This window comes from Rutidosis leptorrhynchoides, chromosome 4 (assembly GCF_046630445.1).
Source record: "Rutidosis leptorrhynchoides isolate AG116_Rl617_1_P2 chromosome 4, CSIRO_AGI_Rlap_v1, whole genome shotgun sequence".
Classification (NCBI taxonomy): Eukaryota; Viridiplantae; Streptophyta; class Magnoliopsida; order Asterales; family Asteraceae; genus Rutidosis; species Rutidosis leptorrhynchoides.
Genome location: NC_092336.1, coordinates 81758070 through 81771690, shown reverse-complemented (window position 1 = coordinate 81771690; position 13621 = coordinate 81758070).

Here is a 13621-nt window from a genome sequence, read left to right as displayed (position 1 = left end):
TGTAACCTCAGTGGTGTTATTGGGCTTTATATTTTCTCTTATATTTTGGAGCTCTTTGCATTTTTATTATGTTCTCGGCCTCTAGTAAAGCGAGTAACGGTCCAGAATTCGTAAGTATGGAATTTCGAATGAACTTAATGTTCTAAACAAGAAAGAACATAATCACACGATCTTGATGTGTTAAATTACCAGAATTCCGGAGAGAAGATAGAATTACCAGGAAATTATGTTCTTGATATGTTTATAGATTAGATAGAATGTCAGAGTCTTGTAACATGGCACATGATGATGTTATAGTCTATGAATCATCATGTTTCATTAGAAACTCAGCATGACTTACTGTAATATAATCACGTTGATCAAGTGTCATTATATTATATAAACTCATGCATTAATTTCCAACACTACTTCAATATCATTCATAATTCAAACTCTAAGTTTTCAGAGATTTAGAAACTAAAACAGTTTTCTTTTATGATATAACAGTTTTCTTGCGTAGCCCAAGATGAGGCTCTCAAAGAGGAGAATATTTCTCAAGAGCACTTGAACATTCTCGTTTCTTGATTTGAGGTTAAGGAGACTGGACTCCGATACTTTGCCGGAAGAATCTGGGTGCCTAGTTATGGGGATTTACGGAACCTTATTCTAGACGAAGCCCATAAGTCAAGGTATTCGATTCATCCAGGAGCTGGTAAGATGTACCACGACCTCAAGGTTCAATATTGGTGGCCGAATGATAATGCTAAAAACGAACATATATTTCATAGCATTATTCCTCAAGAAAGACAAGCTTTTAGTTGAAATTGTTCTATTTACAAGTGATATTCGTTTAAATAATAAAAGGTGAAGACAAAAGACAGATTCGACGAATTGAAGACGCAAACAACCAAAAAGCTCAAAAGTACAAAAGACAATCAAAGAGGTTCCAATTATTGATAAGAAACGTCTCAAAATTACAAGAGTACAAGATTCAAAACGCAAAGTACAAAATATAAAATTGTACGCAAGGACGTTCGAAAATCCGGAACCGGGACCAGAGTCAACTCTCAACGCTCGACGCAACGGACTAAAAATTACAAGTCAACTATGCACATAAATATAATATAATATTTAAATAATTCTTATAATTATTTAATATATTATATTTATTTATCAAACCGTCGGTAAACAAAGAGCCAAACTCTTGTGAGCTGTAAAAGCAAACTCCGCGACTCGCGGAGTTTGAAGGCAAAATTGGCCGCGAGTCGCGGAGGCCCAAACTCTGAAAATCCCTATAAAAGCAAACGAATTCTGATCGCAAAAATCAACAATATATCCATCCATCTCTCTATCTATATCGTAAATATATATATATATATATATATATATATATATATATATATATATATATATATATATATATATATATATATAAAATTTATATTTTAATTTTAATTATAATTCTAATAATAAAGGTATGTTAGCGAATGTTGTAAGGGTATAAGTCGAAATTCTGTCCGTGTAACGCTACGCTATTTTTAATCATTGTAAGTTATGTTCAACCTTTTTATATTAATGTCTCGTAGCTAAGTTATTATTATGCTTATTTAATCCAAAGTAATCATGATGTTGGGCTAATTACTAAAATTGGGTAATTGGGCTTTGTACCATAATTGGGGTTTGGATAAAAGAACGACACTTGTGGAAATTAGACTATGGGCTATTAATGGGTTTTATATTAACTAAACAATACCTTGTTAATTTAATATACAAACTTATAATTTGACATATTTATATATAACCACATACGCTTGACTGGGTACGGTGGGCGGGATATCTATAAATACCAATAATTATTCATTTTACCGGACACGGAACTGGATTAATAGTTAATAGACTTGTTAAAACAGGGGTGAATTACATTCAAGGGTAATTGGTGTAATTGTTAACAAAGTAGTAAAACCTTGGTTTACACGCAGTCGATAACCTGGTGTATTCATTAAACAAAGTATTAAAACCTTGTTACAATTCGAATCCCCAATTAGTTGGAATATTTGACTTCGGGAATAAGAATAATTTGACGAAGGCTTTCGATCTATATATTTATGACTGATGGACTATTATGGACAAAATCCGCATGGACATATTAAATAATCCAGGACAAAGGACAATTAACCCATGGGCATAAAACTAAAATCAACACGTCAAACATCATGATTACGGAAGTTTAAATAAGCATAATTCTTTTATTTCATATTTAATTTCCTTTATTTTATATTTAATTGTACTTCTAATTATCGCATTTTTATTTATTGTTATTGTATTTAATTGCACTTTTAATTATCGTACTTTTTAATTATCGCAAGTTTATTTTATCGCATTTTTATTATTCGCAAATTCATTATCGTTATTTACTTTATGCTTTAATTTAAGTCTTGTATTTATTTTTAATATTTTACATTTAGTTTTAACTACGACTAAAGTTTTAAAATCGACAAACCGGTCATTAAACGGTAAAAACCCCCCTTTTATAATAATAATATTACTTATATATATATATTTGTATTTTTATAAAAAGTAAACTAATATAGCGTTAAGCTTTGTTTAAAAAGATTCCCTGTGGAACGAACCGGACTTACTAAAAACTACACTACTGTACGATTAGGTACACTGCCTATAAGTGTTGTAGCAAGGTTTAAGTATATCCATTCTCTAAATAAATAAATATCTTGTGTAAAATTGTATCGTATTTAATAGTATTTCCTGGTAAAATTTAATAGTATTTTATACCCCTTAGCTTTGACATCAAGTATTTTTGGCGCAGCTGCCGGGGAACTCTTAAACGCCGGAAGCGCAACGCTAATATAATAAAATAAAATAAAATAAAAAATTTTAGTTTACTTTTATTAAAATTCGTTTTTATAAAAATACGTTTTAAATATTCGAAAATTTAAAAAGAAAAACAAAAATATAAGTATTTTTAAGATTTTGTTAAATATTTAAGTTTTATAAAGTTTCTTTATTTTTATTTTATAAAAATATAAGTCTTATTTAAATATTTGGTTTTCATTTAAAACATAAAAACCGGAAAAAAAAAAAATCTAGTTTTAAGATTTTTATTTATAAACTTATAAAATATTTCTATTTTAGTTTTTAGATATAAGTTTTTATTATATAAATACTTTTATTAAAACAGAAAATATAAAATAAAATAAATAAATAAAAACGCGTCGAATTTTAAACAAGCTGTCATTTGAATTTCTGAACCCCGCGACTCGCGGGGTTTGCTGCTTCTAATACCGCAACTCGCGGAGCTTTTTCTGACACGCCTGCCAGAAACCCTAACTGCAATTAATACGGAGTAATAATTATTATTATTAATTAATTAAGATTTAGGTTTTAATTAAATTAATATTTAATTTTAATCATTTAGTTATATTAAGTTTTAATTAGTTTTATTTATATATTTAAATTAATACTTTTATAAAATAATATAAAAATAATATTTTTGTAAAAATTTTAATTTTTACAACTTTTTGTATATTTTTATATTTTGTCCCTTTTTAATCGTTTTAGCGTAACTTTTGTATTTTTCGCTCATATTTAGTTTTAAACTTAGTTTTTGCCATAGTTATTTTTACTTCTAGATTTTTAGGCTTTGCCGTAGAATTCCTTAAGTGCTTTTTCTTTAGACTAAGATTTATGTGCTTTAGAATTTTGCGACGCCTTTTTAAGTTTTAGTTTCTTTTTAAGTTATTTCCATTTGGGATATAGTTTTTCCTGTAAGCTTTAATATTTTAGACGACTTTTACCTATGTATCAATTATCATTCCAATTAGTAATCTCAATTTGTGATTATAATTTTAAGTTAGTAGTAGTAATAAGGTTAGGTTAGTCAAGTGTTTTTAAGTTTTATAAGTTTCTTTTATTTTTTCGTCACCTTTTATTTTTCAACCATTTTTCTTTTTCGACCTTTTTCCGACGAACTCTTTTTCTTTCTTATTTCTCGCTATTCTAGTTTTTAGGACTTAGAATTTATTCTACTTCTTATCTAAATTTCTTAAAATTACGAAAATTTATTTTAAGTGGTTAAATTGATAGACATCAAAATTTTCTGGTTCGTAGTAATAGTTGGATTTGTACGTGGACCGGGTTATTGGAGCCAAACAGTCCTCAATTATATTGAGACCAAACGAATCCTGCCCCTCTGCTGCATCTTTTGGCTATTCGAAACGTGGGCAAAATCAGAAAAGTCTATTGATTGGATAACTTATTATAATTTTTCTTTCCTTTTAAAAACTAATAGGATATTCAGTGAATGCACCGAGCAAGACGTTCACCACCTTTTGTACGTTCACCATGTAACATCCCGCATTTTTCCGTTAAATTATTTTAACGACCGTCTTTTTTTTTTTAGATAATATCTTCCGTTATCTAAATTCGTAGTTTCCGTTGACTAACGTTCATAATATTTCCGTTACTTAATTATAACATCACTCGTTTACTCGAGCGTTTTCAAAATATTCGTTCAGTAAAATCCCGCACCCGCTTCTAAACTCGAGGGACTAAAATTGACACGGGGCAAACTAGTTGACTAGGTCAACTAGTCCACCCCAATCACCACCATTCAATCATCTCCATCTCTCTCTCTTTCTCTCTAGCAAGAACACACACACATTTACCCAATTCAATCATTCATCATCTAAATTCGATCTAGGAGGCCAACATCAAAACAAATTACGTATTTAGAATCCTCTCTTCATCCTCTACAATTTGATACCAACTTCATCTCGTTTGGGTAACATTTCTAAAACTCTAGATTTTCTCTAAATTCGTGTTTTTATACTTGAAATGGTGTTAGTTAGTGTCTATGGCTCGTGTGTAACATGAATATATATTTTGTTTGCTCGATTTGTTGTTTTGAGTAACTAGTTTGAACATTTGAAATGGGTTTGCTTAATCTTGCATTTTGGAAGATTAAATGTTGTTTGATTGTTAAAGTTCATGTTTTAATTGTGTTACTAGTATCACTAGCTTCGTTTTGATGCGTAGGTTGATTAAGAAAACTTCAAACACATGATTATTGATTTTTGTGAATTTTGGTTAGGGTTTGATAGACTTTGAAATGAACTTTTGATGCGTTGAATGCTTGTTAATGTTGTTAGTAAGTGTTTAGATGCAATGTATGCTTAATTACCTTCGAAGCGGCATATCGTATGTGTAAATTGGATTCCCGAATCATAAAATACGTTTTACGAACTTGAAACTTTGAAAATAAACCTTTCTTGATCAATTGACGAGTTTTCGGTTATTGTAATTGATGTTTTTGCTTGGTGAAAGGTAGTTAATTGTATTCCTTGTCAAAGGAACTTTCCAATGATATAAGATGCGTATTCTAAGTGTTTACGGTTTGCGTTTTGTGCTAAATTGAATTTTGGATCAAGACTTGAACTTTTGAAACTGACCAGGTACCAGGCCACGCCTAATGTCGCGGCGCGACAGCTCTGGCCGCGGCGCGGCAATAGCCGTGTTTGGGTTCTGAACTACTTTGTCAAATTTTGAAAAATGTTTGCTATGCTACGCACCTTCGATTAACATGAAACTTGACCAACATGCTCATATATGATTTCTAAGCTCAGGAAAATAGTTCGGAACCCGACCTGACCCCGTTGACTTTTTCATTGACTTTGACCAAGTTTGACTTTTAGTCAAACTTAACAAAACACTTATGCAATCGTTCTAATCTTATTTTATACTTGATTCTTGCATGAAACTTTACAACGTGATTCACATGCTACATGATCGAGTCGTAACGAGCCATAGGACTAATTGAACACATTTCGCCCGACCTTGTGTCGTAACCGGTTAATTGATACAACTTACTTGTTTAGGTCAAGGCTAAGCAACATTCATGCACACGTTTACTTTGTGAAGTACATTTATACTCGTGCACTCGAGGTGAGATCATAGTCCCATCTTTCAACAACTTTTATACTTTTAAATCATGAGATGAGAAACATATACGGTTTTATACTACATACTTTTACACTTTGAACACAAGTACGGAAACGAACATTCCACAGCGAGTTAGAACAAAAATCCTCAATTCGATTATCATTAGTTACACTTGCAGGGTGTAAGCGAGAACTTATATTGTGTGGCCATACGGGTTTGACAAACCCTCATTACGGACGGTTCGCTACCGTCTACGGATGAAATATATTTTCGAGAAACAGTGTATGTTCTAACACTATTGTGATGGGGTTCTATGGAAGGAAACGTTAAGTCTTGATAATTGGGTGCTCGCGAACAATACTTTTGGAATGCAAACGATTTTGATAATCAACTATGGGAATACTACATCTTGTGGTTCAAAAACAACGTTTACAAATACACCTATGATTTCACCAACGTTTTTCGTTGACAGTTTTCTATATGTTTCTCAGGTTCATACTCGGCTACTTGATACATGCTTCCGCACACTTTGATTACTTGCTTGAGGTCAAGCATACATGCATACGCTAGTGATAGCACTTTTGGATTAAACCTTAAAGCATACATACTTACGCTATTTATAGCAACTGTGATTTTCAACTTATATTATGTCGCAAGTTATTTCATTTATACTTTACAATTTTTGTAATCTTAAACTTGTTGTCGAATTGTTTGTAAACTAAACTTTGCAAGTCTTGTACGTTTCAAATGAATGCGACATAATTTTGGTCAAACGAGTCTCATATAGGGACTATGACCACGCAACGGGACCTAAGTAGTCGGCGCCGTCAATGACGATTTTGCCGGGTCGCTACAGATGGTATCAGAGCGTTGGTTGTAGGGAACTAGGATGTGCATTAGTGTGTCTGACAGAGTCGTTAGGACGCATTAGTGAATCTAGACTACAACCGGATAGTTAATCATTGCATCCTGACTTGCATTTGCTATAGATAGCACTTACTTGACTATTTGTGCATATATACTTGAATCTTTCTTAGGTGAACTCCATAATGGTACCAAACTTTCATCATACGAATCCGTATTCTGCCACTTCCTGGTAACACACGTAAATTCGAGATTCATGTGCGTAAGGATGACAACGACTTCATTGGTCACACTTGTCCGGGAACCCTGTCTCCCAGATTATGATTCGCCACCGTTTCAACTTACTATCGGTGTCACACCGGTGTTCCTTACTATCTACCACTTCTTGTTACTACCATCACTACTCTAGGTGAGTATCGTCATCGCTAATTATCACTACGGTTGCGTACTTTTTGTTATCATGATTCGTTACTCTTTTCGTGCCTAAGGGCATTATCGCTTGACTTGAACCGCAATGACGTGAACAATCATTTATACACTTCCCTCGGGGAACGCTTCTTTATAGTTGCACTAATTCTTTCGATTCAATACGAGTCACGTTAGAGACGTCGTTACACTTTGTTTATTTTAAACTTCACGATTACTCGAACTTGAATCTATAGAGTGATGTGGGAATGGAGGTATGAGTTAGCGTAATATAACGACACTCGATCAACGTGGTTATATTACGGTAAGTCATACCAAAGTTCTAATGACACATGATGGTGGTTGGACTCGATCAACCTAATCACCACCATGTGCCATGTACATGACTTCATCTATTCATGTTTGGACATCTGAAAACTCCGAAAGTACTGACAACAACCATACCGGGGACACACCTTCGAATATTGTCGAACCATATTTATGCTTCCGAATGAATGACAAATTCTTTCAACATCAAACATATGTTACACGTGTATACTATCTCATTTTCGCACAGTTTTATTGGCGAACTTCAATATGTTTGTTATGCTCACATCGAGGCAGAAACTTCTCTCGTATTACACTCGTACTTCCGTATAAGGAAATCTTTGATTCTAAATTTTCAATGGAGAGATAGACTCTTCACGTTATACTAGTACTCGCCTCGAGGGTGAATAGCCCCGACGAACGTTTTCAGAGACCGATGAGAACTTGCTCCGACAAACGTTTTCGGAAACCGATAAATCTTTCGCGGCGTGAAATTCTTGAGAAACAGAAACTTGTTCTAACTAAAGTTTTCAAGTCCTAACAAACTTATTCAAATTTATCTTAAGGAAATGTACCTCGTTTCGGATCGTGATCCTCGTTTCACTTCTAGATTTAAGAGTGCCTTACAAAAGTCTCGGGAGCACGTTTAGACATGAGTACCGCGTATCATCCACAAACCGACGAACAAAGCACATGTACAATTCAACCTTGAAAACCGTAATACGAATTTGCGTTATCAACTTCAAATTCACTTGAGAAAAGTATTTGCCTTTAGCCGAATTCTAGTACTACAATAATTTTCATTCGAGTATTAACGCCACACCTTTCGAGAACTCGTATAGCCACAATTGTCATTTTCTAAATTGTTGAACCGAAGTAGTTGACATGCAAACCACCGGACCCAGACTCATTCATGAGATAACCGTTATGATCGTTCAAATCCAAGAAAGGCTCAAGGCGGACCGTAGTCGCCAAAAGAGCTATGCCGATGTTAGACGTGGACCTCTCGAATTCCAAGTGGGTAACCGCGTAACGTTAAAAGTCGCACCTTAGGAAGGTGCAATCCGTCGGGAAAAGTAGGAAGCTAAATCCGCGATACACAAAACCTTTTAAAATCCTGGGGCGTTTCGGACTCGTTACTAGCCGTTTAGACTTTTCAACTCATTCAAGTCTTCGTACATCCCACATTCTACGTATCAAACTTAAAGACGTGCCTTGCGAAACCAGGACTTGTTACCCTCTTCGACGAACCTACTATCGATGACAAACTTTCCTTCCTAGGAGAACCGGTTGAAATTTTGAATCATGAAACCAAACTCTGAAACAACGTAAAACCCCGACTGTCAAAGTTCGTTGAAATGCCCGATGAAGTATTTTCACTTATCCGTAGAATGGGCAACGCACGATCTCGATGAAGGAACAACGACTACTACTTTCAACTAAATTTCGGGACGAAATTTCTTTTAAGGTGTAGGTAATGTAACATCCCGCATTTTTCCGTTAAATTATTTTAACGACCGTCTTTTTTTTTTATAGATAATATCTTCCGTTATCTAAATTCGTAGTTTCCGTTGACTAACGTTCATAATATTTTCATTACTTAATTATAACATCACTCGTTTACTCGAGCGTTTTCAAAATATTCGTTCGGTAAAATCCCGCACCCGCTTCTAAACTCGAGGGACTAAAATTGACACGGGGCAAACTAGTTGACTAGGTCAACTAGTCCACCCCAATCACCACCATTCAATCATCTCCATCTCTCTCTCTTTCTCTCTAGCAAGAACACACACACATTTACCCAATTCAATCATTCATCATCTAAATTCGATCTAGGAGGCCAACATCAAAACAAATTACGTATTTGGAATCCTCTCTTCATCCTCTACAATTTGATACCAACTTCATCTCGTTTGGGTAACATTTCTAAAACTCTAGATTTTCTCTAAATTCGTGTTTTTATACTTGAAATGGTGTTAGTTAGTGTCTATGGCTCGTGTGTAACATGAATATATATTTTGTTTGCTCGATTTGTTGTTTTGAGTAACTAGTTTGAACATTTGAAATGGGTTTGCTTAATCTTGCATTTTGGAAGATTAAATGTTGTTTGATTGTTAAAGTTCATGTTTTAATTGTGTTACTAGTATCACTAGCTTCGTTTTGATGCGTAGGTTGATTAAGAAAACTTCAAACACATGATTATTGATTTTTGTGAATTTTGGTTAGGGTTTGATAGACTTTGAAATGAACTTTTGATGCGTTGAATGCTTGTTAATGTTGTTAGTAAGTGTTTAGATGCAATGTATGCTTAATTAACTTCGAAGCGGCATATCGTATGTGTAAATTGGATTCCCGAATCATAAAATACGTTTTACGAACTTGAAACTTTGAAAATAAACCTTTCTTGATCAATTGACGAGTTTTTGGTTATTGTAATTGATGTTTTTGCTTGGTGAAAGGTAGTTAATTGTATTCCTTGTCAAAGGAGCTTTCCAATGATATAAGATGCGTATTCTAAGTGTTTACGGTTTGCGTTTTGTGCTAAATTGAATTTTGGATCAAGACTTGAACTTTTGAAACTGACCAGGTACCAGGCCACGCCTAATGTCGCGGCGCGACAGCTCTGGCCGCGGCGCGGCAATAGCCGTGTTTGGGTTCTGACCTACTTTGTCAAATTTCGAAAAATGTTTGCTATGCTACGCACCTCCGATTAACATGAAACTTGACCAACATGCTCATATATGATTTCTAAGCTCAGGAAAATAGTTCGGAACCCGACCCGACCCCGTTGACTTTTTTGTTGACTTTGACCAAGTTTGACTTTTAGTCAAACTTAACAAAACACTTATGCAATCGTTCTAATCTTATTTTATACTTGATTCTTGCATGAAACTTGACAACGTGATTCACATGCTACATGATCGAGTCATAACGAGCCATAGGACTAATTGAACACATTTCGCCCGACCTTGTGTCGTAACCGGTTAATTGATACAACTTACTTGTTTAGGTCAAGGCTAAGCAACATTCATGCACACGTTTACTTTGTGAAGTACATTTATACTCGTGCACTCGAGGTGAGATCATAGTCCCATCTTTCAACAACTTTTATACTTTTAAATCATGGGATGAGAAACATATACGGTTTTATACTACATACTTTTACACTTTGAACACAAGTACGGAAACGAACATTCCACAGCGAGTTAGAACAAAAATCCTCAATTCGATTATCATTAGTTACACTTGCAGGGTGTAAGCGAGAACTTATATTGTGTGGCCATACGGGTTTGACAAACCCTCATTACGGACGGTTCGCTACCGTCTACGGATGAAATATATTTTCGAGAAACAGTGTATGTTCTAACACTATTGTGATGGGGTTCTATGGAAGGAAACGTTAAGTCTTGATAATTAGGTGCTCGCGAACAATACTTTTGGAATGCAAATGATTTTGATAATCAACTATGGGAATACTACATCTTGTGGTTCAAAAACAACGTTTACAAATACACCTATGATTTCACCAACGTTTTTCGTTGACAGTTTTCTATATGTTTCTCAGGTTCATACTCGGCTACTTGATACATGCTTCCGCACACTTTGATTACTTGCTTGAGGTCAAGCATACATGCATACGCTAGTGATAGCACTTTTGGATTAAACCTTAAAGCATACATACTTACGCTATTTATAGCAACTGTGATTTTCAACTTATATTATGTCGCAAGTTATTTCATTTATACTTTACAATTTTTGTAATCTTAAACTTGTTGTCGAATTGTTTGTAAACTAAACTTTGCAAGTCTTGTACGTTTCAAATGAATGCGACATAATTTTGGTCAAACGAGTCTCATATAGGGACTATGACCACGCAACGGGACCTAAGTAGTCGGCGCCGTCAATGACGATTTTGCCGGGTCGCTACACACCACCTGTAACTAGATCAAGACATTTAGCAAATATTACTGCCGTTGATTTTTCTTTAGAATCGTCATCCAGTCGACCAAGTACTCCAGTTCAAATTTCCGATAATCCATTTTTTGAACCCGACCTCACAATTGAGAATCCGGAGAATATTCAGGAACGATTCGTAGATCCTGAACCACTAAATTTTCCTCCGGAACCACCAATCATTCAAACAGAGATTGTTGAGGAACGAACCATTAAATCAGAATCCTCTAGTGATTCCGATTCAACAAGTTCAATTATGGAGAATCTGGAACCTTTAAGTATGGAAGACCTAATGAGAGCTAAACGCACTGGCCAAGGTCACGCAATTACTCATCCAGACATTAATGCGCCAGATTATGAAATCAAAGGACAAATTCTACACATGGTGACTAATCAATGCCAATTTAGTGGTGCGCCGAAGGAAGATCCAAATGAACATTTACGTACCTTTAATAGGATCTGCACACTATTTAAAATCCGAGAAGTGGAGGATGAACAGATATATCTCATGTTATTTCCCTGGACTTTAAAGGGAGAAGCCAAAGATTGGTTAGAATCGTTACCTGAAGGGGCGATTGATACATGAGACGTTTTAGTTGAAAAATTTCTTAAACAATTCTTTCCTGCATCTAAAGCCGTAAGACTTCAAGCAGAAATTGTTACGTTCACACAGAAGCCGAATGAAACTCTATATGAGGCGTGGACTAGATATGGAAAATTGTTAAGAGGATGTCCGCAACATGGTTTAGACACCTGTCAAATAGTACAAATATTCTACCAAGGATGCTACATCACTACAAGGAAAGACATAGATATAGCAGCTGGTGGTTCTATTATGAAGAAAACCGAAACTGATGCTTACAAAATTATTGATAACACTGCTTCCCACTCACACGAGTGGCACCAAGAAAAAGATATCATTAGATCATCTAAAGCAGCTAGAGCCGATTCTAGCCATGACTTAGATTCCATTTCCGCAAAGATAGATGCTGTGGAGAGACGAATGGAAAAGATAACTAAAGATATTCACTCAATACGAATTAGTTGTGAGCAGTGTGGAGGACCACATTTGAAAAAAGATTGTCTCAGTATTGAATTAACAATGGAACAAAGAGAGAATATTTCATACATAAACCAAAGGCCTGGAAATAATTATCAGAATAATTATCAACTGCCAAGACCGATTTACAATCAAAACCAGAATTATAACAGAAATATTCCATACAACAACCAACAAGGTCCTAGCAATCAACAAGTATCCAATAATACTTACAATCAGCAAAGACCTAATTTTCAAAACAAACCACCACAACAAACCGATGATAAAAAGCCGAATTTAGAAGATATGATGACGAAGCTAGTTGAAACTCAAACGCAGTTTTTCACATCTCAAAAACAAACTAATGAACAAAATGCTCAAGCATTTAGAAATCAACAAGCTTCTATTCAAAATCTGGAACAAGAAGTAAGTAACCTAGCAAGGTTAATAGGTGAAAGAAAACCGGGAAGTCTACCTAGTGATACAAATGCTAACCCCCGGAATGAAACAGCTAAAGCTATTACCACAAGAAGTGGTACAACACTTAAACCACCGGAAATACCTGTAACTTCTGATGAAGCTATTCCTACTCCACAAGAACCACAACCTGATCAAGATAAGGAAAAAGAACCGGTAGTTGAAAAGGTTAATGAAGATAACACAGTTAAGGCTAAAACTTATGTTAAACCATACCAACCACCACTTCCTTACCCGAGTAAAATGAAGAAAGAGAAACTTGAAGCCGAGCAATCCAAATTCTTGGATATGTTTAAACAGATAAATGTAAATCTTCCTTTCATTGATGTGATTTCAGGAATGCCTAGATATGCTAAATTCTTGAAATATCTAATCTCAAATAGAAAGAAAATGGAAGAACTCTCGGCTGTTACTATGAATGCTAATTGTTCAGCAGTGCTGTTGAATAAGATACCAGAAAAACTATCTGATCCAGGAAGTTTCACAATTCCATGTTTTCTGGGTAGTCTTAGTTCAATAGAAGCATTGGCAGACTTAGGTGCTAGTATAAATCTAATGCCGTATTCACTATACGCTAAACTAGACCTTGGAGAATTGAAACCAACAAGAATAAGCATACAA